Source organism: Triturus cristatus, chromosome 2_2, assembly GCF_964204655.1.
Source record: "Triturus cristatus chromosome 2_2, aTriCri1.1, whole genome shotgun sequence".
In the NCBI taxonomy this organism is placed as follows: Eukaryota; Metazoa; Chordata; class Amphibia; order Caudata; family Salamandridae; genus Triturus; species Triturus cristatus.
Genome location: NC_140582.1, coordinates 207446911 through 207473699, shown reverse-complemented (window position 1 = coordinate 207473699; position 26789 = coordinate 207446911). Strand labels below are relative to the sequence as shown.

General features: G+C 45.8%; 1 protein-coding gene across 26 annotated transcripts in view; it reads right to left on the bottom strand.

Moving 5' to 3' along the window:
• The window catches only part of SEC31A (SEC31 homolog A, COPII component), a 350984-nt gene extending 344400 nt beyond the window's left edge, over positions 1–6584 (bottom strand). For 17 of the 26 annotated variants that reach the window (XM_085641201.1, XM_085641203.1, XM_085641204.1 and 14 more), the window contains exon 1: positions 6456–6577. The gene's annotated coding sequence lies outside the window, so the exon portion shown is untranslated. Of the gene's footprint in view, positions 1–6455 lie in introns of all 26 variants that reach the window. The other 9 variants (XM_085641217.1, XM_085641215.1, XM_085641220.1 and 6 more) reach the window with 6 other exon arrangements.
• Positions 6585–26789: the final 20205 nt, after the last annotated feature.

Here is a 26789-nt window from a genome sequence, read left to right as displayed (position 1 = left end):
TGCACTTTAATATGAAAGGGAGAGTAGAAAGCCTTCTTAGTATTGGCGCAAACCTTTCAGTAGGAAGTCACCAGCACTGCTCAGCAACAAATAGGTCCTCTGCGGTAGTAAGTACCTTACACTGCTAGATTTCCATTTTGAGCACAGGTTACAACTCTGGTCAAAGCAACCAATTCCAAAGACTTTAGATGTCAAATTAAAATGTATGCGTTGAAACAACATAGGAAGCTGCCTGACTACTTGTCCACTGAAGCTGCTTCTCTCTCTGCAGGGGTACACAGCGGAGATCAGGAGGCCTGTTTATGCTGTGCAAGCTTATATTGAATTGGATGCTCTCCAATGAGCACGACACTCGATGGATAACAAAGCTTTTGACTTATACTGCTTCCAGTATAAGTCATACTTATACTGGGTTTCGCCTCTAAAAGTAATTTTAAGAGTAAATCTTTCCTTTTATAAAGTGGAGTCGATGTTCATCTTTGTCGTTTCCATTACTATCCCCAGTGGTTTCAGCTGCTTAAAAGATTAATTTGCTCCATTGCAGCTCTTTAGAATTCTGTTCAAATGAAACATTTCACACTCACTGGTGTAGTGTCTTTTTAGGTGTATGCGGAATTATTAGCCTATAATAGAAGGCAGAAAACATGAAGGATTCTTTAAATTTGTGCGAAAGGCTGCAAATCTATACCAACAATGCACTTCTCTTTTACCCAAACTAAAATGTTTGTGATTTTCCACATTTTTGCCATAACTGCAATAAAGTTTTGAGTATAGAAGATGCACATAAGGACCTCATGAAAAAAGACAAAAACTAGAACAATAAGGATCCTTGGTGCCAAATAAATCCAAAGGCACCTTTCCAGAATAACTTCAGGTATTTAAAATATTCCTCAAACACTTAGATACATTTACTGCTGCTAAATCAACCAGGACAGGGAGGGAAGTGCACACGCTCATGGATCGTCATTGGTGTAGTGCATCTGAGGCCAAATAATTGCCCAGCATGATAGCAAATGATCAACAATTCCCCAAAACTAAGTTACTCAGAATCATGAAAAAAGTATACAGGAAAAGCCTCTTAACATTCCATAACTTTAACACCAATGATGCACATGTGTTTTGTCCCTTCGAACACCAGTATACCACCAGCTCCATGCCCCTCTTGGGTGAGAATTCCCCAGTTTTATATCCAGATGTTGCCCCAGAGCAGTTAGACAGGATACCTACATTGTTATGGAGAGGTGTAAAAGATATGTAGTGGATCAATTCTGGGGCAAAGAATTGAATAGGTCACCTGATCAAGGAAAACATCACACTTAAACTAGTCTTACCTTAAGACAGTCATTTAAGCTGATGCCACATTCGTTTTGCCCTTTTAACAAAAAATAAGTTCAGTACTTCCAGACAGAATAAATCTAGTGCCCCATCCCCCACTGTGAAAAGGCACTCTACCTAGGATATTCCATCGTACTAAAATTGATTCCATGCTGCCGGATATTCATTCTGCCAAGCCCTTTTGGCACACAGACGATGTAAGGTAAATTTGCCTACCCAGATTTACTACACATTTAAAAATGTGATAAGTCGGGGCAATATCAAGAAAGCATTGCAGCAGATTGGTGAAATCCATGCAACAAGAAAACACTTGAATCACATAGAGCTAAACAAAATTGCTCAACTTATAAAGCCTTTGCATTTTTATTTCCGTTTCTGAAAAAAAAGTTTGATTGATTTCACCATGACAAGTGGCATCAATTCTGCAGTATGAATTATAGAAGTTACAGAGATTCTGCGACGTCCTGCATTAAAATGTTAAAAGCTAGTGAGAGTCCACAATGCACAGTCACATTTATTAAAGACAATACATTCTCAGGTAAAACCATTGAGGACTCAATGTTTTTGCACACTGAAGACCATCTTTTGAAAGAAAATTAACTATTACAAGAGCAAACAACCATTTTTGATTAAGAAAATCAGGGATGGCTGGATTTACCCTCATAAATTTGACATCAGCACTTGGAAATTGTGTTTATGGAGGTCAAATTCGGGAGGGAACAACTACAAGGCTGATATGGTTTCAGGAAAAGGGATTGTACCAGTGGGAAATTATCTACCCAGGAAGGTAAAATACAAATAAATGAATTAATGAATAAATAAGTGCTTTAAGTGAAAATGCACTTTTGCACGAACTTTACAAAATCAAAATTATTCTTGTTTATTTTTTTATAAGGAAATACTGACATATTTAAGTATTCATAGAACAACTTATCTAATTATGTAAGGGTACTCCTGAAATACTTTCACAATACCACCAAGAACAATATCTACTCCAAACTGTAATCTACTGGAGAACATTTCCAATATAACTTTCTTTTTTTGAAGTTCAGTTAACTGGTTCTTTAAACTTTACATCTTGGCTGAAGCTGTGTCCCCCTTTTAGTCTCAGTTCCTCCCCTCAAAAAATGCATGAACATTTCCTTGAATAACGAAAAGAAGTCCTCACGTTAGGCATTCCACTACCAAAATTAAATTAAAGGAAGTTATAATGAAAAGCTAAGGGTGGTGTCAATAGAGGCAACGGCACCAAACTTCAAAAGATATGAAATTAACAATTTAAGGCATTAGCTTTACAAGTGTAGATGTAATCATTTTTGTAAATTGGCTCCTCTACATTTAAGCAAGTTCTGTGATTGAGGAACAAACTGGAAAATTAACAGAATAGAAGTGCTGTCGTGAACATCAGGTTACTCAAACAAATTTCAGATTATGCAGCCAGTGACACACCCAACAGTAAGAGACGAAAGTCCAAACTAACAATAAAACTTAAATCTGCAAAACTATGTGACGTGGACAGTTAAAATGGGGTTGTGGACTCCTGTCTACACTTGTTGGTACTAGAGGACGAGGAACCATAGGTAAAATATATCAAAAGTTTATTGTGGCGGTGGGTGATGACGGCGTACAAACTGCAGCAAAGCTTAGTCAGATTTTTGGTTCTGATATCTCAAGGGAGCAAATACAAGAATCTCTTCAAACTATCGATTCAGCTGTAACATCTGTTAATCTAAAACTACAACAGCATAGAATTATCTTCATGCTTTACTATACCCCCGAGCGAATTTCTAAAATGGGCTAACAACTCAACTAATGCTAAAACAATCTGCCCCAAATGTCAGGAATATGGTGCCGACTTACACCACATGTTCTTTACATGCCCCCGACTGAAGGATTTTTGGTCTAATATCGCTCTGGCCTTAGCAACTTGGGTTGGCTACGACAGTCCGGTTTCGAGGAAAGAGCTACTGTTGGGGCTATTCTCAGAGTCCGGGTGTCTTACGAAACCTTTAGCCTCTATCATCGCTTCTTGTGCTCGCCTGTGTATTGACCGCTCTTGGATCAATACCGTTCCTCCCAGCATTTATTAATTTTGGTCTCTGATTAGGGAGATCTTCGAAATGGAAACTGCATTAGCTAAAGCTAGAGGCCACCGATCCCTGCTAAAACTTCGTATGGTTTGGTCCGGTCTTCAATGGGATTAAGGATTGAATGTTTTCCCTCTGCTTTCTTTTTATTCTATCTTTTCCTTCTTCCTCCCCGGTCTCTTTCTTCTCTTGTTTCTCTTTTTCTTTTTTTCCCTTTCTTTCTTTTTATACAATGCTCCTGTGTGCTCTGCAACGCCTACCGATTTATCACTATTTGAAAATGTTGTCATAATTATTTTTGCTTCTTCTTTTTGTGGCAATTAAAAAAAAAAGTTTAAAAAAACATTTAGGAAACCAGTAAAGGATTTGGCTATTAAGCAGCAAGGCCAAGCCAACTATAACAACATAACAATGAAAATGCCAATACTGCTAATACATCAAAAATTATTGATGATTCAAACCTTCACTCATACCAACAATACTCACACCTATCATACCAGCAACTGACAATACCCACCAATTTACAACCCAAATGCCAAGTGACAATTTTTGCAAAAAACTATGAGTGAAGGTTTGAATCAGTGAGGATATTTGGTGAAATAAGGGTGTGTTGAAGTATGGTTTGAATGGAATTAAATATATGTCGCCGTTATTTGTAAGGGTTACAATGGGTTACAAAAATAGTAAGATGTTTTGTGGTATGGAAATCTTTTTTATATATTGAGAAAGAAAAGATATTGGGATTAAATCCAACGGAACAAGTGGTTGTAGTGTCATTGTTCTCTTCAATGCACGTTTAAAAGAATTTTTGATGTATTAGCAGTATTGGCATTTTCATTGTTTTGTTGTTAAAAAAACATTTAAGCAAATTCTGTGATAGAGGAACAAATTGGAAAAATTGGAAAATTAACACAATAGAAGTGCTGTCGTGAACATCAGGTTACTCAAACAAATTTCAGATTATGCAGCTAGTGATACACCCGGCAGCAGGAGACAAAAGTCCAAACTAACAATAAAACTTAAATCTGCAAAACTATGTGACGTGGACAGTTAAAATGAGGTTGTGGACTCCTATTCTGCAACAGATAATAATGTATGTATCTATGGATGCCTGTACCTGAAAAGAGGCAATTTACAACATGCAAGTAAAAAAAAAAAATGAAATTTACCCGGGGCAGAGCAACTAGCCAAAGTACGGCCTTGACAAGAAAACAAAGCAAACAAGCACTGGCAAAGCCAACAGGTATGGCATGCATTCGGAATTGTTAGAAAAAGAGTATAAAGACTGCTGCAGGGCAAAAACAAAACAATTGCCTCCTGCATACAATGTATCAATGGAATAAATAATGTAACGTGATGATTCAGAATACATTTGGGATGTAAAACATTGACTAAAACACTACAATGCAAGTACTTCACAGGCAGTGCAGGGCACACCAAACAACGGATTGCATGAGGTGACTGGGGCAAGCTCACTCCTATGAGCAGAGCCAAAGCCCAACCTGCCCCATCAAGAAGGCCTATAATGCATAGATGACTGACAGTGTGCCTCGGCTTACTGTAAACAATACCTCACTGCATGCACATTCTCGTAGACGCCTACACAGACACATTGTGAATGCTAAACCTGCACTGCAAGGTAGGCTTAGAGACAGGTGCTCAGACAGCAGTGAAAAAGTAAACCTAGGACAGCAAATAAAACAAACTAAGTTGATACGATTTGTCCTTTGGTGGTAATGGAAAAGAAGAGCAGCAGAGCCCTTCCAGTCCAATGGTTTACTCTTTGGCTTATTTACTTGTGCAGGTCTGTGACGGTTTACTCTAACCCTGAACTGTCGGATCTCTGACTCGGCCACCACACTTTTCTGCAGTGAACATGACAAGGCATGAACTTTACTCCGTGAGCACTGCACACCGCGGAAAAGCTCTGTTGAACAGAAGAGAGAAGGGGACGATTACAACCCTCAGTGAATGCGGGTTGGTAGTGAAACCAGTGAGCAACAACCGTCAAGAAGAAAGTGTCTGAAACTTTATAGTGGCTCCGCTTGCAATAAGTAAATTCCATTACAAGACTGCTGACTTTCTAGAGAAGGATGCGACAGCTGTGCGCACGAAAGAGCTGTTTTGTAGTGGTAAATCAGCCTTCATGTGTGGATCATACACTTGGTTCGCCAGCATTACTGTAGTTTGTAATGTGTAGGTTACGCTTGACGTTCCCGGAATTCAGAACTGAATCAGGGATGAAGTATAACAATTTGGGGAGGCAGGAACCAGTGCAAAAATAACTACGTTCTGGATTCCTTCTCTACAGCGGTCAGTCTTTAAGTGGGCTACTTCATTGTAGGAGACTTTCAGTGTAAACAAAATAGAAAAAAATAGTTTGTGCTGGATTGTTATTGTTGTAGTAGGTAAGGCATTTAAGAGATTCACTGATCATTAGATACAAACAGGGAGGATCAGGTTAAGGTGTCCGGTCAAAGGGCACCTAGGTCTTCCTTTAGGCTCGTAGTGCGACTGGGTGGTAGCTGCCCACTAGAAAGGCAAGTCATATGGCTGAGGAAATTGCTTTTACGGAACCTCTACGCCAGACAACTACCACCTCATCATCAGGGTAGTGTAAGCCTGAGACAGCCTGGCGAGCAGCAGAGCACCTGGTTCGTAAATATGGAACGTAAATATGGAACGAAAACTCCAGCCAGCAAAGATCCCTGCCAGGAAGTTCAAGCAGAAAATAAACAGAGACGGAGAAAGTGCTGACCTGTTGGACAAACCCAGGACGAAAAAGCAAAGTGTGAGGTAGCTTGGCAGGGAAGGGTGTGGACAACCTGCTGCACATACATACAGAGATGTAGCTGTGTGTACGGGTGCAGTGCAGGGGAGGGTTAAGAGCTGGCAAGTACGCAGCGGCCAGTTGTCATTTCCTGGATCCACTTTACTGCAGATGGTGCAGAGCAACTCTTTTCGGTTTGTCAAATAAATAGTCTGGCCTGCTGATTCTGGGTGCTGCCGGTGATGGGGTTGTCTTGCCTTTACCTGTTCTTGGTGGCTGCAGTTGATGGCGGCTGCGCTGCTTCTCCCGGTGCAGCTTCAGCTGCGCTTCCACGTCCAGCTGCTCAACGTGGCACCCAAGGCCCAACCCCCGCCGCACTGCCGCCACGGACCGAAGACAGCGATGAAGGACTAACCTTATCAAACATCACGGCCATGATGTAATGGTTGTTACCTGGCCGCTATATGACCGACAAGACCGGTATTTTAATGGTGGTAAGGTAAACTAAAAAAAAAATGAGAAACACAACAACTACAATAGTTTCCCGATGGTAAACACAAAGTAGTTTCCCAATGGAAATAATATTCTAAGGCACCAAATGTGAGAAAGAATCACATTATGCATAAATGGTTATTAACAAGAAACGGGCTTGCCTTGCTGAAAGAAGAATACACATTAATTTAGGCCAAGCGAATTGAGTACTAATAGCGTTACATGACTGGGGGCGCCCTTATATAGTTAGGTGAGTTTATGACATAGAAGCAGGTTGTGCCATGCGCAAGTCCAGTCTGAACTCGTATAACACTACTCTCAACATTGTAATACCGCCGTAAGGCGAGAACATTTTGTATCCCAGCAACTGCAGCTTGTGACAACAGTCGTACGGCACATATTGCGGCCATGTTGAGATGGTGCTGCTTGGCCCGTCTCATTGAACAGATTTTTATTTAGTGCATTTTTATAAAGCGCGGATATTACCCGAAGGTGTCAGAGCGCTGTCAGATGGTGGCATTTTCAGTCTTTGCTGTTTACATGTAAGTGGTCAAGAGAGACTTCGCTTTCTGCTTTATTAAACAAATAAAGCCAGACCTTTCCTCTCAGACACCTGCAGAAATACCATTCCGATTTGGCGGCCACAGATTTCTGGGGTTTGCTTAGTGTTATTGTGTAAGCGCTCCACTGTTGCCCTGTCCCTGTCTTTTCTTGCAACATCACCCAAACTATTAACAACTGCCCATTACAATCGTTCAACATCTAGTTAGAAGTTATCCCTTAGGAGGGTGCTTTTATTAAGGTTTCGTATTTTTATTAAGGGTTCGTAGCTTTAATCATGTCGTACGGCAAAAAGCAACACAGGCGTAATAAACAAAATGTAGCCTAATCACTTTACTACTGATCCAGTGCAACACCCTATAATTGATCAGGGCTCAATACTTAATGACATCATAGAACAATGGCCCATAGACATACACCCAAATCCCTGATGCGCTGGGGTCAATTTATAATGTCCTAAAGTGTCTGTTCCTCTACTACATCATATTTGACATTTCCAAGCATATTTTTAACTTATACATCAACTTTCCTTCTCCTTGGTCGATGGACCAATTAGTTGAAGAGTTGACGGTAATGATATTACTATCTAAATAACTTAATCGGTATGCTAAATAATCACAGACTCTCGGTGAAATTAATAAAGTTTTATCTCAGATTCTTGTAAATTAATAAATGCTCAATGCATACGGAACAAATACAAACAGTGAAAATCATCAAATAGAGAGGAAACATCAATAATGCAATCAGAGTAAAACCTCGTCATTCAATATATGGTAGGCACATAAAGGAGTGGATAGATTAAGAGACATAAGATCAGCAAAATATAATGCAAGAAACAATATTATGATGGAGTGGATGGGTGGAGAGACAAAAGTTCAGGGACAAATACATTTGCAAGTAATTTTGCAAGAACGAGTCAGGAAAATACAAACCCAAAGGGTCTGTAGAAAACCATCCCCCTGACCTAGGGAATGGTGGGGGTTCCCCGAAACAGAATCAGGGAACAAAGATTCAGGGCCCAGAAGTAGGACAGGGACAGGAAACAGCTAGGCCTCTCTGCAAACCGACAATCAGCGACGCGTTCACCCTTCTTCTATTTCTCCTCGCAAGTGCCTAACCACACCCTTAAAGGCCCCCCCAATTATACACTAAAACCTACATGTCCTTCCCACATTATTTGAAACATTTCTCGAAACTCTTCAGCGGATTGGTTAATTAAGGAGGTGTCTCTGTCATACCACTATTACTTCATTCAAATCTTAGTCATTTCTTGTTCTACATCTTTTCCCATAGCCCCACTCTTGACTCGTTCTCACGATTTTTAACATGTGATACATTCAAAGATTTTAATTCATAAATTTCAGCGACGTCCACGGAAGGATTTTTAGTCCCACGGTCGGTCACTTCCTTGGCACGCGTAGAATACATTTCAGTGCTAAGTATCCTTGAACTTCTATGTGACAAATGCTGTGCTCAGCGCTCCTGTCTGTTGTGATGGGTCAGTTTCAATCTTCGCTGCAATCCCTCCCATCTCTGCTAACTTAGGGGAAAATGGACGATCATTCAGCTCACTATGACAAATGGAACATAAACATTCATTAATTATATGATAATGTACTTTTTACTATTTACCACCCACCTTTGCACTATTCCCTGTTAACGTTTTTCTTAGCATAAGCTTGAGCAAAAGCGACATTATTCGTTAAATTTAAAAGCAACATGCAAGATGTGGCCTAGGCATGCATTATCTCTCGTCTTTTTCTCAGTACAATGTAAGTACAGTTTCAGTTCTTTCATGCACCTGCATGCGTGCACAAAGCAGTTGCCCCTCGTGTTTATGTAAGGTGCACGTTAGTTTTCAATTACTACTTACTGTTAGTATGTATCATGGGTGTGTTGCATCCGAGCAGGTTTAATTTTGCGAAATCCTGCTCCATCACTACTATCACCATTATAAAACCCCTGGGAAATGTCTGCGCTATATAAACACACATTCATGAATAATTAAAAATAATTTCAGAATATAAAATAAACAATCTAATGTTATACTGAGGTTAGTGTTATACTGAGGGTAGTGTGGCCAGATGGCTCGTAGGGTTGTCTATTTTTCAAAGAAAAAAATACCGGTCATCTGTTCATGTTTTAAGATTCTGCAAAAACCCAGACATTGTACCATGGAGTCCGAAAATTTTAACCCTGGGAAGTGGATCATTTTGAAACAAAAATCAGAGAAATACATTTTCCTCATTGATTTATACTTAAGTAGAGGCAATGTTAAGCGGGAGGCAGTTAAAAAACAATCCTGGCTTCAAAAATCACGAGCCTCCCATCTGTTGTCATGTATGGGTTACCTAAGTATAACTTTATTTGAAATTCATATTTAGCATGGGCTTGCTATTTTGTTTTCTTCAATAATCAGGCTGGTATCATTAAGGCAGCTCTAGAACACATTTAAAAATGTTTTCTTCAGGGGCGTGGCCAAGATGGCGGCTTGAGCAGACGTGCTGTTCTGTCTCTCCCACCGAACGGCAAAGAATAGCACCGGTGTTTGGCTGTATTTAGCTGTCAGGCAACCTCAGACCTGAGCCTGCGGGTGCCGGTCACCGCAGCGGATGCCACGATAGCTGTCGTTCGGTGCATATTCGGCTCCCTGCGCTTGATTCCACGTTGCGGGGAGCGGGTCTGCAGGGCAGCGGCCTGGTCATGAGGAGGCGCGGCCCTGGAGCAGCGGTGGCCGAAAGCAGAGACCCGGGGCCAGCCTGACGCGCCACAAGCACCCGGGAGGAAGGCTGAAGAGATGGGTTGAGCCGTCACCCCTCACAATCCAGAGAGCGTGGGGGGTTTTGCCCACCCCCATGCAGCGGAGACAGTGGACGAACTCTCCGAGCGGCGGACCCCAAAGAGGTGCAGTGAGACCGCACAGCAGAGAGTCGGCGATTCCGGGGCTGGTTGGGGGTCCCGCAATCCTGCCGGGACCCTCCCGCCCCACCATCTGACAGACAAGTGACCACCCTAGGGAGGAGAACCGCAGCGGGTGCTAACTGTGGGGAGAGTGCAGAGACGGGCAGAGATCAGCAACGGGAGGCCCGGGGCCCACATAACAGAGCTTGGAACTTGGCGGTGCACGCACCGGGACAGGGTGGTCGGCCCATGTGCAGCGCCTAAGGGACGAGGGTGAGAGATTTACAGACTCCCACAGAGGCTGACTCTACAGCGGCGAGGCGGGGGCCCGTCATCTTGCGACGCGGCCTCCAGGTGATTTGAAGTCCCGGAGGCCGATTGGAGGCACCCGCGCAGCAGGCGGCGACAAGAAAACTCGCGGTGGGGTTCGCCACTGGGGGAGTAAGGTGCTGAGGCACAGAAGGTCAACCGCCACCCGGGGCTAGGTGGAGGAGGACTTGGCGCCCTTGGGATAGGCTTAGGAAATCACTGCAACCCGCCAGCCCTCGACACCCGGCGTGAGGCCTAACTTAGTGGAGCAGTCTTGAGAAGAGGCATAACGGGAATAACTGCAGGAGCTGCATTTGTGGGCGGCCTGGGTTGAGACGTCGCGTCCCCCGAAGTCCCCCGAGCAACATAGAACCGGAGCTGGTGAGGGATCCTGGGGCCACACATGCCAAAGGACGCATAGCGCGCCAACGAGGGAGTGAGGCCCACCGGTTCGACCGGGGAGGCCAGTGAGACTCTCTAGCACCTGTCAGACGGAGCCCACCGCCGGCCCCCGACCAAGGAGTATTCAGTCAACAGTGCATGTGGGCGGGTACCGGAACCACACCGGGGTCCATCTTTGCCGCATCTCACCCCGGGTGGACTCGCACGAGGCCCGCCAGCGCCTGTACCGGAATCCGGCTGGGACACAGCATGTCCTCCTCCCGAGGGCGAAGAGAGAAAACCCTCAAAGACCACTTCGCGAAAGCCCAGGGCGATCACCAAATGGGCGACACAGCAGCAGGCTCCGAGTAGTCTACGCTCACAGGTGGCGACAGTAGTGAGCCGATTACGAAAGCCTTTCTGGAATCCCTGTTTGTCGCACTACGGGAGGAACTGCAAACCCTCAAACGGGATCTTACAGCGGAAATCAAAGATGTCTTCATCTCCGTCATGGTTTAAGTCCTCCGCCCATTCCTTAGCTAGGCTTTCAACCGAGGAATGGTCAGATAAAGAGAAAAAGTCATCAGTGTTAGATATTTTATCAGGAATGACAAAATCTCTAGGAACCCCTTGATTTTCATATAGGCTGCCCCCGCCTTGTTAGAGCTATAGCCCACATTAAGGTTTTCCATTCCCATGTCGATAATAGGCCTCGGCTCCTGGCAGGGTAAGCCTAGCACAAGCGGGGGTTCGCAAGACTGTATAGATTCCCCTGTTTTGCCTACAAGTCTCAAGATGCACAGTTTTGGCAAGTTGTCACTGGGTTTTGCTGGAACATTTTCTAAATTGGAAAAATCTGGACCAAAACCCGGCACATCTTGAGAGCTATGAAGTCCTCCCCCGCTGTTGATGCCAGATAACGACTGGGGCATAAAGGGGGTTGTTGACTCACCGGCAATGACTTCGGCTCCAGACCTCGGCTCGCTACCTCCCCCGTGGTCTCCCACAATGGATACCTCCCCGGACTCAAGATGATGCACCTTTCGAGAGATCCGTGAAAAGATTGCCGGTACCGTGGTCAAAGAACTGTTTGTCTTCTCTTTTGCGAAGCCTCCGTACACTAGCACACCGGCATCTGTATCCGGGGGAAGGCGAGGTCTGGGCTGATAGATTTTTTCGGCTTGAAGAGCTTGCCGGGCCGGCGCTCTTGATACTTTGTTTCGTCGCCTTTGATGCCGCCACAACAGAAGCATTTCTGGTCTTGGGAGGGGTCCCGGCCGTCGCTGTACCGCCTTTCCCGCGTTGGCCTCGGGAGGTAGCCTTCGCCGCAATCATCGGCCAGATGGAAAAATAGCACGGTAGTCCGCCAACGAGACAGTGCAGAGGCAAGCCTCCGTGATCCCTCCAGCCTCCCAGCGAGAAAACTCTCCAGCGCATTCACCCTTGCGCTCTCACTCCTGCCTCCTCTCAAGCTCAAACTCCACGAGGTATCCTAGACGGGGTATCCTAAACTGGTTACTGATCACAGCATCGGCGAGGGGAGAGAGGGTAGACTCACTCGGTCGACGTGTCGGCCGCCATCTTGCTCCGAAGATGAAGAGGAAGGGAGCTCAGACAAACATGGCTCCGCCACAATCGAAGGGCACGCGTCGCACAATAAGAGCACTTTTGGGGCAAATAAGCATCTGGGTTCTGATGCTTCACTGTCCTGGGACTATCAGCATTCCCCTAATATAGACACTACTCTCTCTAATGTGGCAAATGTGGCCGAGCTTACTTCTGTTGTGAATGTTGGGAATGAACAAAAATCTGGGGATATCACACTCTCTACTATTTATGATCTAATTATGGCTCATAGGGCTGAAACTCAGGCAGAGAGCAACCGCGCCCAGGGCGCCTGTAAGCGGCTGCAGAATGCTATACGAAGGATTTCCAAATCCTGCACTGAAATAGCATCTCGGGTGGGAGAGGCTGAAACTAGGATTTCAACTATAGAAGACGATCTGGTATTACAAAAGGAAGCAACAGCGACCCTGCTTGCCCAGAGAGAAGATGTGCAATGGAAATTGATAGATTTAGAAAACAGGGCCAGACGTAACAACCTCCGTATTTTAGGGGTTCCGGAGGGCAAGGAGGGCTCTGACGTAAGGAAATTCGTTATAGAGCTATTGAGTGAGGCCTTCCCGGGCCTGGAGGGGTGGGATTGGCATAACGAAGTGTTGAGGGCACACCGCTTTCCTTTTAATCAAAGGAAGAGGAAGGGTCAGCAAGAGGCTATGCCACAGGCCATTCTCATTTCACTCAACAATTTTCTAGCAAGGTAGGCCCTCTACGACCTGGCTCGCCCTAAAAAAAAAGCCTGTGGTAAGGGCTGTGAGTTTTTTGTAAGGCCGGATTTTTGCCAGGCCACAGTTGAATCTCGCTGGAGAATGCGCTTGTTGATTCCACTCTTTCAGGCTAAGGGGGCACAAATTTTCTTGCAAAATCCTGCAAGGCTAAAAGTAATTTTTAAAGGACATACACAGTTCTTTTTCTCTGAAGTTAAGGCTAACGAGTTTTTACAGTCTTTAGGCGCATAATATGTAGTATGTAACTAAAGGGCACCCTTGCTGGCTTAGCTCCAAGCTTTCCTTGTTCTTACACGGGGTCATTGGGTTCCTCCTAGTTTGGTTCGATCTTGTGTCATTTTTTCTGTCGGGGGGTTTCCCTCCTTTTTATGGTTTCCACTGTTACGGCGAGGGGGGGGTCTTGTGGGAGATCGACTCCACATCAAAGGGGGTGCTAGCTCCCAAGCTCCTTGGGTTGGGTAAAGGGGGGGTAAAGGGGGGATTGGTGGGGGTTTGGGTGACGGTAGAGGGGGGGCGTGGGGGGAGGGGTAAAAAGAAAAAAATATCCATGAAAAATGTGTTTTTGAGCTTTCTACTTTCTAGTTGTTCTGCTACCCAGCAACTTGTGTTACAGTTATCCTGTCTTTTCCATTATTTTTGCTTTTTGTCGTATGTAGATTGTACATGTGAAGGCTATTTATTAGCTACCCATGTGGAATTGAATATTAGTGGTTCCATTTACCTTTTACTTCTAATTGCTCGGGCTATAAGGTAATTGAGTTAGCTAATGAGGAAATTAGTTGTATGCACTCTTAATATTTCGGGGCTTGATAACCCTAAAAAACGAAAGGTGCTAGCTGGGCTAATTAAGTCCCAAGGGTGGGACTTAGTCTGTCTTCAGGAGACCCATATTTCATGGGCGCATAGAGCTTGGTTGGGTATACTGGGGATGGAATTATTGGGCTGCTCAAGACAAACAACCAACACTAGGGGTGTGGCCATATTGTCAAGGAAAGGACAACTAGAATGCAAAAGAAAAAGGGAGGATCCGTGGGGGCGGTGGGTGATTGTGGAGGTGAGGATTAAAGGGGAGGGCCTGACAGTTTGTAGTCTCTATGGCTCCAATCTAGATGACGCTGAACTGATGGACTCAATTAATAATGAACTATCACTTTGGCCACAACTCCTAGTAGTATGCGGAGACTTTAATATACATTTGGGGGATGAGCTTAATGAGGGTATGGGCCAGCCTTATAGGGGGCGAAAACCTAGAGTTTTTAAAGGTTTACAGGGACTAATACAGGATCAGGGACTCTTTGATGCTTGGACCAGATTAAGACCCAACCAACCTGGGTACACATTCTTTTCGGCACCTCATAGCAAGTTGGTACGGCTAGATTATTTTATGGTTTCCTATTCATTATTGGCTAAAGCTCATGTGAAAATGCTACTAAGAATTGTTTCGGATCATAATCTGCTTATTCTGGAAATCTCTGGTAGCGATTCCTTGGTCTTTGTCAATAACTGGTCCTTCGCCAGGAAACTTCTTTTGGATCAAGAGTATTGCATTCATCTTGAAGAATGGATTATAATGTTTTTTGCAGCCAATAAGGGATCTGCCCCTCTGCCTGTGGTTTGGGATGCGTTCAAAGCCGGGATTCGCGTTGAAACATTACGTTTTGCAGCACAAAAAAGAAAGAAAGATAAAGACGAATTGGATCGTAACCTAGCCGCTCTAGCTGAGGTAGAGACAGAAATGACATATAAAATTAAACATAAGTTAGATTTAGTTGAATGTCAGGCAAGACTGGCTGCTAAACGATCATTAATATATCACCATTTTGCAGAAGATGTTGCTTTAAAATTTGAGATACATAAGAGAGAGTGCTACGAATTTGGGGAGCAAACTGGTAAGGTGCTAGCCAATAGACTACGTCAGATGGAGTCTCAGAATTAGATTGGGGAAATCAAAGATCTGCGTGGAAAACTACAGAAATCTCCCTCAAATATAAGACAGTCATTTAGGGAATTCTATCAAGGACTCTATAGGAATGAAAAGACTATATCAGCCGAAGGATATTTGGAAGGGATTGAAAGGTCGGTATTATCACAATGTAATAAGGAATATCTCGGCGCTCCAATTATCTGGGAAGAAGTCGAGCTGGCACTCTTGTCCCTCTCCCTAGGAAAGGCTATGGGCCCAGATCGAATTCCCCTTGAATTTTATATTATTTTTCGTCGTGTTCTAAAAAAGGAACTACTTGCTATAATCCAGGGGGCATTCGAAGGAACACCTCCAAATTCGTGGTCCAGGACTACGATTGTAGTATTTAAGAAAAAAGGCAAGGACGCCCTAGAACTCTCATCTTACCGTCCTATTTCTCTAATAAATGCTGACAGCAAGGTCTTTTATAAAATTCTTGCTATTCGGCTGGGGAAAGTTATTGTCCCATTAGTCTCCGTGAGACAGCATGGTTTCATTGGTGGGCGAAGTACAACGGACCATGTAAGACGGGTCATAGCACTATTTGATTGGGCTCAAGTAACGAAATCTCAAATGGGATTGGCCCTCCTAGATGCCGAAAAGGCGTTCAATAGGGTGTTGTGGGACTTCTTATGGGCAGTATTAATCTGGACGGGCCTCCCGCGTATATTTATCGAAGCAATCCAGGCTCTATATAAGAATGCTTTGGCTACTATCAGGATTCTGGGCGGAGAGTCCGAGGAATTTGTGGTTGGCAAGGGGACCCGGCAGGGATGCCCCTGTTCACCTCTTTTATTTGCACTGTATTTGGAGCCTCTAATTTTCAAACTAGAGACAGACTCTCTGATATGTCCTGTGGCTACCCCGATAGTGGCCCCCAGGGTTCTGGCATTTGCGGACGACCTGGCAGTAATATCTTCTGAAATTAAAACTGCTCTGAATAGAATCGAAGCTATTACTAAGGCATTTGGTGCTGTTTCAGGTTATAAACTAAATCTGAGCAAGACTCAGGTTCTCCATTCAGAGGTGGGCCTCCCGCAACAGGTGGAGATTGTTTCTGAGGCAGTCTATTTGGGTATTCGTATTTCTTCCGATGTTCGGAAAATACCCGAGATTAATTTAGATCCGATCGTGGAATCCTCGAATTTGCTATTACAAAAACTTAATAGACTACATTTATCACTCTATGGGCGATCCAATGTTCTAAAAATGGTAATACTCCCAACATTTCTCTATCTATTTCGCGCCATACCCCTGGTATTCATGAATGTATTATTCAACAAGACTGAAAGAATGTGCTCACGCTTTATGTGGGGATATAAGAGAACTAGGAGGGCAATTAAGTGGCTTAATTTGCCCAGAGTTCGTGGTGGATGGGATGTGCCGAATTTTAGATTTTATTATTGGGCTTCTCTGCTGCAGCATTTGGGGGTCTTAATAGCGGGTGAAGAAGGAATGTATGATCCCGCCTTCATGCCGTCAATCTACAGGATGATTCTAGGCGATAATGCCCATTATCTTTTAGTAAGGATCCTTGAGCCGAGTTATTATAAAAGGACTAGATTTAAGGTCCTGAAGGCCGTTTTTTTGATTTGGAAAAAGATACGCATTATGTACAAAATTCCCAAAATTTCATTTTTGACTCCTTTTAAATCTATAGGGGTTCTTCCCAGTATTTTCCAAGATGCGGTTTCCCGGCGGTGGGAACAAAGCGGGGATTCGGGACATTGGACATCTGTATGAATCTGGACAGCGATTGTCTTTTGTAGAGCTCCAGAATAAATTTAATTTGCTGAGGGGTGATTTTTTTAAATATCTTCAGGTACACAGTTTTTTTGGATAATGTCCGGGCTAAAGACCTTTTTCAGGAAGGGCGAAACAATCTTTTAATTTTGATCACAGCTAAGTGTAAAATAGGCCAGATTTATAGATGTCTAATGTCAGCTCAACCAGATGATTGAGAGACCCACCAGGAAAATTGGAAAAGGAAACTTGGTGATGCTACGATTTATATACAGTCGATGCTGGAAATGGCCAATTCAGTTTTACTTGCGGGGAATTTGAGGAGTCAATTTTATATGTCCGTCTTTAATTTGTATTACACCCCCTCAAAAATTGCTAAATGGAGGACGGGAAGAGGTACAAGTGCCCTAGATGCAAGCTCCATGCCGCTGATTCTGTTCACATGTTTTTTGCTTGCCCCCAGTTGGCGGACTTTTTATCGGAGGTTCAACACTTTTTCAATTTCTCTTTAGGTATAACATGTAAATTGACTCCAGAAGCTGTACTCCTCGGGGTAGTAGTCTCCGATGGTAACGGTAGTGAGCATGCATCGGAGCATCGTTTTCTATTCATTTGTATGTCTATTGTTAGACTATGTATTACTTCTAAATGGGTTGACTTGGTTCCCCCCACGTTTGGAGAATGGAGAACTAGGATTTTGGCTATATATCACTTAGAAACCGCTCTGTATAGGCTCAAACGACCGGGGGGAAAAAGATTTGGATTGCAAATGTGGGATTATATCAAAAAATGGCTTTGACCTGTTTTCTGTTGCTGGAAATACTAAAGTCTGGGAATGTATCTTTCTGTTATTTTCTCTTTTTATGCTTGTTCATGGATGAATGAATTAAAAAAAAAAGGAAATCAAAGATGTCCGCAGGGAGATGGTCAGCATCGGAGAGAGGGTCGCTGAACTGGAGGAGAAAGGCGACGGGAGAGACAAGGAACTGGCGGCACTCCAGCAAGAGGTTATTAGAATCCATGATCAACAAGTAGACCTCCAGTCGCATCTCGAAGACCTGGAAATCGCTCTCGTCGCCATAACGTCAGGATTCGGGGGGTGAAGACCGATGAGGAGGCAGGCGATATCTTTAAGTACACCAGGGAGCTCTTCAATCACATTCTGGGCAGGCCGCTAGACACCAACCTTCGACTTGACAGGGCGCAAAGAGTGGGCCCGGCGACGGCCCCGCCATCTGACATTCTGGTCTGTGTTCAGGACTTTTGAACCAAAGAAGAAATCCTACAGAAGACTCGACAGATGCACCCCCTAACATTTCGCGGTCAGACCCCTGTCCTATACCAGGACCTGGCAGCACTCACTTTACAAAAAAAGAGAACTTTCAAACCCATCACAGCGTACCTCCGACAGCGCAACATCTCCTACAGCTATGGACACCCATACCGCCTGGTGTTTCGCATGGATGGCAAACTTTATTAGCTGCGCTCTCTTTCGGAGGCCTGCCGTCTGCTTGGAGTGGACCTCCCGACGGAAGAAAGCGGGGATGACGGCCCACTCAAGATACAGAAGACGCAAAACCTTGTTGGCAACAGCAGGGTCGGTGGTGCCGCCCAACACAACCACATCCAGCTGAAATATCACAAGGACAGAAAGCAGCCCTCGAGACCCTGCCCGCGGAACTAGCGAAGACACAGCCTGGCTGATATCCACTGGGCCTACTGCTCTCTTTGATGTGTCCCTCTTTTGTAGTGGGCTGTTGGCGGGGGGGAGGGTCACCTTTGGCCACAACATTTCCCACATGGTAACTCCTTTCCGATCATCGGTGGATGATGGACTTCGATTCGATTTTTCTTTTTTTTTTTTTGTTCTGCTGCTTGCAGAAGGACTACGATTAGACATTTGGTTGGGGCTGTTGTTTTTTTAGGGGTTTTGCGGTTCCGTGTCCACCCTTTTTAACATGTAGCATAGATCTGCGCAGAAAGTGCTTCTGGGTACCACATCCGCCCCATACTTATAGGGCAATGGATTCCGGATCCCGACCATGGCCGTTCATTCTCACCTGGCTACATGATTCCCACCACACTTAGAATACTCACCCTGAATGTGCGGGGACTTAACAATCCCGTCAAAAGTAAAGCTGTCCTGTCCTGTTTAGAAAATACCGAGGCGGACATATGCTTACTCCAAGAAACGCATTTATTGTCGAAAGACCCCCATCGCCTCAAATCCCATAGGTTCCAGACCCAGCTGTTTTCCTCCGGCCCCACCAAATTAGCTGGGGGGGCCATTCTGGTCACCCAGCAGTTTCAGGGGGAAATTCTTCATAAGTAAGATGAAATCAAAGGACGGCTCCTCACCTATCGTTTTGCTCTAGGGGGCTCATGTTTACCATTGGTTCAGTTTATGGCCCTAACGAAGGACAGGAAAAGTTTTTACACACAGTGCTCACTGAGGCGACGGCCACAACAAAACGTAAGATTCTTCTGGGGGTGACTTGAACATTGTCTTTGATAACAACTCAGACAGATCATGTTCGCGCACTAACCAGACAGGCGCATTACCCACAGCAAGTCTGATCCGACTGCACGATATAGGCCTCAGACATTTGGCGCTGCTTCCACCCCCATAGCCACGAATATTCTTATTATTCTAACGCGCATAACACATACGCTAGATTAGATTATCTGTTGGCATCATACACTGGTAACGGACGTGAAGATAGGCGTAGCCTCCTTATCTGACCATGCACCAGTCATCCCAACCTTTACTCTCCCCCCATGCAGCGGCCCCCTCGGTTATGACGCCTCCGCGACACCCTCCTACACCGCACCGCAGTAGTAGAACAGGTACAGCGCTCCATAAAAGACTACTTTTCTCGTAACGCAAATAACGACACCTCCCTCTCCACACAATGGGCAGCACTTAAAGCGGTTATACGCGGGGAACTAGTCGCCGTCTCAGCTGCGGATAATGTAGAGCGCAGGCGTAAGAGGGATGACCTTACCCGGAAAACAAAAGAACTAGAACAGATACATCAGCGAACCGGGGCCCCTCTGGTCTGGCGCCAACTAAAAGCTATGCGTCATCAGCTCGCCGCGCTAGATCAGGACAGAGCGGAGTTCGCAGCCCTCCGACTGTGACACGCATACTACACAGGAGGAGATAAGTGTGGTCGCCTCCTCGCCCATAAACTACGAGAGACCCTTGAAAAGCAGGGTGTCCGGGAGATTCAATGGGGAGACGGGCGGCGAGTGTCTGAAGATTCTGAGATCGCTGAGGCGTTCCGAGACTTTTACTCCCACCTTTATGCCAGCTCCCCTCTGTCTTCCACGGACGGTGCCGCCTTTCTCGCGTCCGACGGCTTGCCCACCCTGACAAAATCCCAGGCTGATCACCTGGACAGCGACATCAGGATAGAGGAGGTTATCGCAGCTATCTCGTGCCTCAAACCCGCCAAGGCCCCCGGGCCAATGGCTTTTCCGCCATATTTTATAAAACGTTCTGTACCCTGTTGGCCCCAGTGTTAACTAAGCTTTTTAACTCGTTTGCTGAACCCGGAGCGATCCCAGCAGAAATGCTCGAAGCTTCCATAGTGGTCATCCCGAAATCAGGAAAGGACAAGACCACCTGCGGAGCCTATCGCCCCATATCCCTCCTCAACATTGATCTCAAGTTCTACACCGGGATACTGGCGGCTCGCCTCTTGCCTTACATGCCAGGGCTGATTGACCCGGACCAGGCAGGTTTTATTTCCCAGCGTCAGACAAGTGACAACACAAAACGGGTCCTTCACCTTATTGAGAAGGCCTCCCGGACACAAGGGGAGTGCATGATGCTCACCATCGATGCCGAGAAGGCCTTCGAACTGGTCCATTGGCCATACTTAGAACAGGTCCTTGCTCAAGTGGGATTGGGGGAGAAGTTTCGGACTTACATCCTCAACTGCTATAAGTTCCCAACAGCTACAGTTCGGGTCAATGGCCACACGTTATCTCGATTCCCTATAGAGAGGGGTACGCGACAGGGGTGCCCCCTGTCGCCACTCCTCTTTGCGTTATATATGGAGCCGTTCGCCCACCGCCTCCGTTCTCACCCAGAGATCACAGGGATCAAATTCGGAGGCTAAACTCACACGGTCAGCCTGTATGCTGATGACGTCCTGATCTCATTATCGAACTCACTCCTAGCATTACCAGCATGCCTCGCAGAATTAGAAGTCTTCGCGCTGGCATCCGGGTTTAAGGTGAATATGGACAAATCGATTGCACTTGACCTCTCCTTTGCGCCCTCTACCTGCGCGCATCTCCAAGACCGCCATTCCATTCAACGGGCAGTCGGCGCGATTCCAGACCTAGGGATTCAGCTAGCTCCCTCCATTTCAGACACGGTTGCCATCAATTACGCACAGCTGTGGCAGAAAGTCCGTGAGGAACTGACCCAATGGAAGCATTATCTGCTCTCCTGGCTCGGTAAAATAGCGGCGGTCAAGATGACCATCCCCCCTCAAATTTTATACCTGTTCCACACCTTACCTCTCCGACCCCCATCGGGGTGGATAAAACAGACACAATCTGAACTTGCACGATTTATTTGGAACGGCCGCAAACCTAGGATGAAGCAGGCACTGACGATGCTCCCCCTGGAGAGAGGGGGTCTTGGTATCCCCGATCTCCTTCTTTACTTCCAAGCGGCCAAGGTGCGCTACCTGGTTGAGTGGAGCCGGCTTGAGTCGGAAAAGCACTGGTTATTTCAGGACCAAGCAGTGGCTGCCAGACCTCTGCAGGGAATCCACTTCCTCCGGAGAACACATAGACCACCCAACCTCTATGCGTCCCATATTACCCGGGTCATTCTTGAAACGTGGGACCATACTAACACTATACACAATTTCACCACTTTTCCCTCGCCACTTACCCCGTTGTTTGAGAACCCTGACTTCCAGCCAGGCATGGACGCAGCAGCCTTCACTCGGTGGAGATCCTCAGGATGTCGCTCGTTGGGCCACCTATTCGACTTGGACGGAATTATACCGTTCCACCAGCTCAAATTGGACTAAGGGCTCCCTGAAACTGAAAGGCTCTGATATTGTCCAATTCGACACTGGGTCCTTCACACCCAGGTGAAGCCATTCACCAGTAGGCTACTGTCCCCTTATGAGAAGTGGCTTATCACTCGCACCTCTGACAAAAAACTCACCTCGGACCTATACAAAATGCTATTAGCCCGAAATACGCACTTATACAGCGCTAGCCGCGAAAAGGATTTGGGCAGAACACTCAACCACAAAGAATGGGAGGGGGTATATTACAGGGCCCGCCACTCGGCGTATCACATGGGGCTGACAGAAACCCTTACCAAATTAGTTACCTACTGGTATTATACCCCGGAACGGCTTCACTCAATAGATCCCACTCAGGAAGCTACTTGCTGGCGGGGTTGCGGGAAGGTGGGCACATTAGTACACCTGCTATGGGGTGACTAGCAACGACACAGGAGATATGGCATTCACTTCAAGGACTCAACCACCGAGAAAAAACACGGTCTGGAAACCCACGGTCCAAGAGCCAAATCAGTGCTGGAATTCGGGCATGCCTAAAAGAACACCTACAAATGCATTGATTGCCGGTCAAGGAGAACCTAAACATGGAACTGAAGACCTAGAGGGAGTTGTAACCACAATGGTTTGTAAATGGAGGAGGAGAGGTGTTCCTGAGGTGGAAAGACTCCTGTGAGGCAAGTCGCCTGTCCCTTGGAGAGAAACATTTAACCATACAGGCTGGCCCCAATTCAAGCTCAGGTACTGTGCAGGCCCTGGGATCCACAATACAAACACCGGTGTGCCTGTCCCTGCTGGCTGTAACGAAGAGGGCGCCCAGGGGGATTGCACTGCATCTGTCCTGGAACCCTGACTCTCTGGACTCCCTATGTCTGCCACCAACCAGATCGCAATGGAGAGCAATGGTGGGTGAAAGAGGGAGCCCGTTCCTCTCGTCTGATACCCACATAAAAAATTATCATAGGGTTGGATGGACTACTGGCGAGGGCCCAACTGCATGTGCTGCCTGTGACTGGCTATCAGGTCCTAAATGCAGAAGGGCTGAGTTGCACAGTTGCTGACTGACTCTCCTGACGCCCTTCATACAGGGTGCTCTCAGACCCCGCCATAAAGGTAGAAAGACCCCATATTGCATCAGTCCCTACTTACTGCCCCTGACTGAGATTCAACAATAGCTGGGCCCCTCCAAAGGGTGTTAGCAATAAGATGGCACCTTAGTGGTTATGACCGAGCTTCAATGATACTTGTATAAACTGGCCTTCGGATTGGAATTTACCCTAGGGGAGTCAAAAGCATACTTGCTGCAACCTATGGTCCGGACTGGGTACTGACTAATCCTTGACTGTCCCACTGGCCTCATTGCCAGCTGTTGTGAAATGGAAAGTGAAATCCTTGGGGTTTCAGAAGATCTGGTGAATCAAGATACACTCCCTTTAAACCAGTGACAATTCACCAAAATCGAGGGATAATGGGGAGAGACTGTCTAACATCCTCAGAGGCCTAAACCAAAATGGTTCAATTTAGATTCCCACTCACAGAGCTGACTAAAACTGTTGCCAACTCAACCCTGATTCACTGTCTGCCTGATTCTATGGACACTGATGCAATTTTGTTGGCAATACAGGCTTCCAGGGCTGTGCTGGATGACAAAATCGGGGAATTGGAAGCAGATATGACACTTCTTCATCAATATTTGCGGAATGTGGTCAACAGGGTCTCAGAGACTGACGGGTGTATTGCAGAGTTGGAGGGTGTGATCACCAGGCTGAAGTCTACAGTGTTCCGACTTACTGCGACTACCAAAAGCCTAGAGCAATAGGCAGAGGACGCCGAAAATATTACAAGCGATGCAACTTCTGTTTTTCTAGGCTTACCAGAGGGAATAGAAGGCCCATGTCTTGATAATCTTCTTGAATCAAGATTATCTCCTCTTTCCCTTCCAACAAACTATCATTATGCTTTGTAATTAAGAGGGCACACAGATCACTGCTGCAGAAAATTAAAATATCCCCCCCCCCCCTCCACTTTGAACCAAAACGTTTATGGCACCAAAGCAAGTCATTGCAACCCTCCCCAGAAGAGCTCTCTTCTCTCCTCCATCCAAGCATCTATCCATTCCTTCTTTCATCCTCCCATCCACCGCGGATATTCACCATTTTACCTTGACATTCTATAATCCATTTATTCTTTCACCCCTCATTCTGTCTTTTACCATTCTGTCCACCCATCCATCTGCCCATCCATATCCAAACCTATTCATCCATCTCCAAATCTGTCCATCAAACCTATCCATCCACCTATCCATCCATCCCTCATCCATCCTTTAAGTCATCCATCCCTCCAGCCAAACCTTTCACTCATCGATCCACCCACCCACCCATCCATCCACTCTTTCACTCCATCCATCCACCCTTCCAGCCATCCACTCATTGTTCCTGCCATCCTCCCCTTCACTCTTCCCTTCGTCGTTTTACTCACTGATCCATCCATCCACCCTTTCCCACATCAGTCCATCCATTCAACCTTTCACTCATCCATCTACCCTTTCATCTATTCATTATCCATCCATCCACCCATCATTTCATTCATCCATCCATCCTTATATTAATCTTTTCACTCATTCATCCATCTTTTCATCTATCCCTCCATCCTTACACTCATCTTTCCACCCCTTCCATCCATCTTTTCACTCATCCATCCATCTACCCGTCCACCCACTAATCCATCCATTTACTCTTTTACCCATTCATGCATCCCTTTCACTCCCTCATCCATCCATCAATTCTCTCATCATTCATCTATCCACCCTTTCATTCCATCTATTGATTCATCCTTTTCACTCATCCATTTATCCGCCCTTCCATCCACCATCCCATTCACTAACACACCCATTCTTTCACTCATCCATCCATACAGCCATCCTTTCACAAATGCATTTTTAAAAAGTTTTATATATTGTGAACTCAAGCCAAAGGTATCAGAGCACTTTACATGAGCACTCGTTGTTTTACAGACGGACACATTCATTATTGTTAGGCGTGAGGAGATAAAGTGATTTGCCCAGAATCATAGGATGTTGAGCGCCCCTGCCGAGATTCAAACCTGGTTCCTCAGCTTCGAGGTTGACAGCTCTAGCTGCCCTTTTACTCCCCCATCCATTTTTTCACTCACCCATCCATCCTTGCACTTACTAATCCATCCATTTATTTATCCGTCCACCCTTTCACATTAATTATGAGCTTTTGTCTGCCGAGTTGTAGACAGAAGAGGCCCATAGAGATCTCCACTACCTCTGTAGCTGTTAAAGCGGGAGGTTCATGACGCCCCTGGCTACAGACTAATATCACTGCACTTGAACGCGAATATCAGAGGTACCATAACGATAGATTCCAACGTCGGATAGAAGTAGAATGGGCCTTTCTAAGCCAAATTGGTCCAGAAGAAACCCATCAATGCTGGGTTGGCTCATCTAAGCAGGTTTATGAGTGGGGACATGAGTCTCCGAGGTTGATTTGTTGTCTAGCTAGTACAGATATTCTTTTTAGAATGATCCAGCGGCTGCTGCTACTTAACGCAGTGGGGGGCAGGTCATGGGGGAAGGGCAGAGGGGAAAAGGAAAAGGGAAAAAATCACTTGCCTGCATGCCAGCCGCTGCCTCTCAGCCCTCTTCGCCCGCTTCCAGGACTCCATGGGCAGGAAGCGCCCAGGCTCCCCTAGCAAATCACAACATTACTTTACAGCAGCATTGTGAGTGATCTGAGCGCTGTGGTACAGCGCTCAGAGGGAGACTGGGAGGCTATGAATATTATCCAGCCAGGCTGTACAATACAGCTTGGTGGAGAACAGGCAAAGTGCGCATGACTGTTTGGCCAGCCCAAAACGACCAGCCAAACCATCATGCTCCCACCTCTCCCTGCTCCTCTGTAACAGCCGAACCCCTCCCGCACCTAACCAGCTGAGCAAGGATAGAAAAATAAAATGATAAGAATGCGTTATTATCATTTTATTTTTTCCTTTTTGACCTGCTCACAGAGCAGTAGGGTGACGCTCCTCTGCCTTAGCGGAGGAGCCGCCCCTGGAACGATACCTGAAATGCTTGATCTTAATTGTCAACAGGTGTGTGCAGCAGTGGAGATTGTGTCTACCGTTGCCAATTACTACCAGAATCTCTACGCTCAACAAGAGTGCTCCATGCAGTAATACTCCTCCCCTCCTGTAGGAAGGTGGATATCTGACTATGGTTACCCCCAAATTTTTGCCTAGTGTCTAGCTGGTTTTTCGACTTAGTTGGCCTGAGATCCTGCCATTCAGGCTCTCAGGCTATCTGCTCTCTCTGTAAAATGGACTCCATGTACCCTAGGTACATACCCAATTGGTTGGATCACCCTGTCAGCCCCTGTACCAGTGTACACTAGGTACCCAGGGCATTGGTGTATCCAAGGCCTGCCAGGGGCTGAAGCATGTATTATGCCACCCCAGGCTTGGCCTAACAATCTGACACAACTGGCTGATCACTCAGCTGGGGTAAGTTGGTGTAATCACCTCTTACTTAGGTGTAGTATACCTATACCTAAACTTAAATGGGACACCTGGTAACCTATAAGTCACTCCTATGGCAGGCCTTAACAATCCTGAAGGCAGAGTGCTTGGTTCCATGTGAGATGGTGCTCTGGCATGAGCTGAGCCTGTCTGCAGTGGTCGGAACAACTTCCTTCTACTGTTTCCAGATATCGTCATACCATATACTCTTAAGTGCATTATGAACCTCGCGGTTAAATGCTATCTTTGGTTTGGCTTTATCAAAACATGTCGAGTAAGGTGTCATACGAATTGGAATACTAA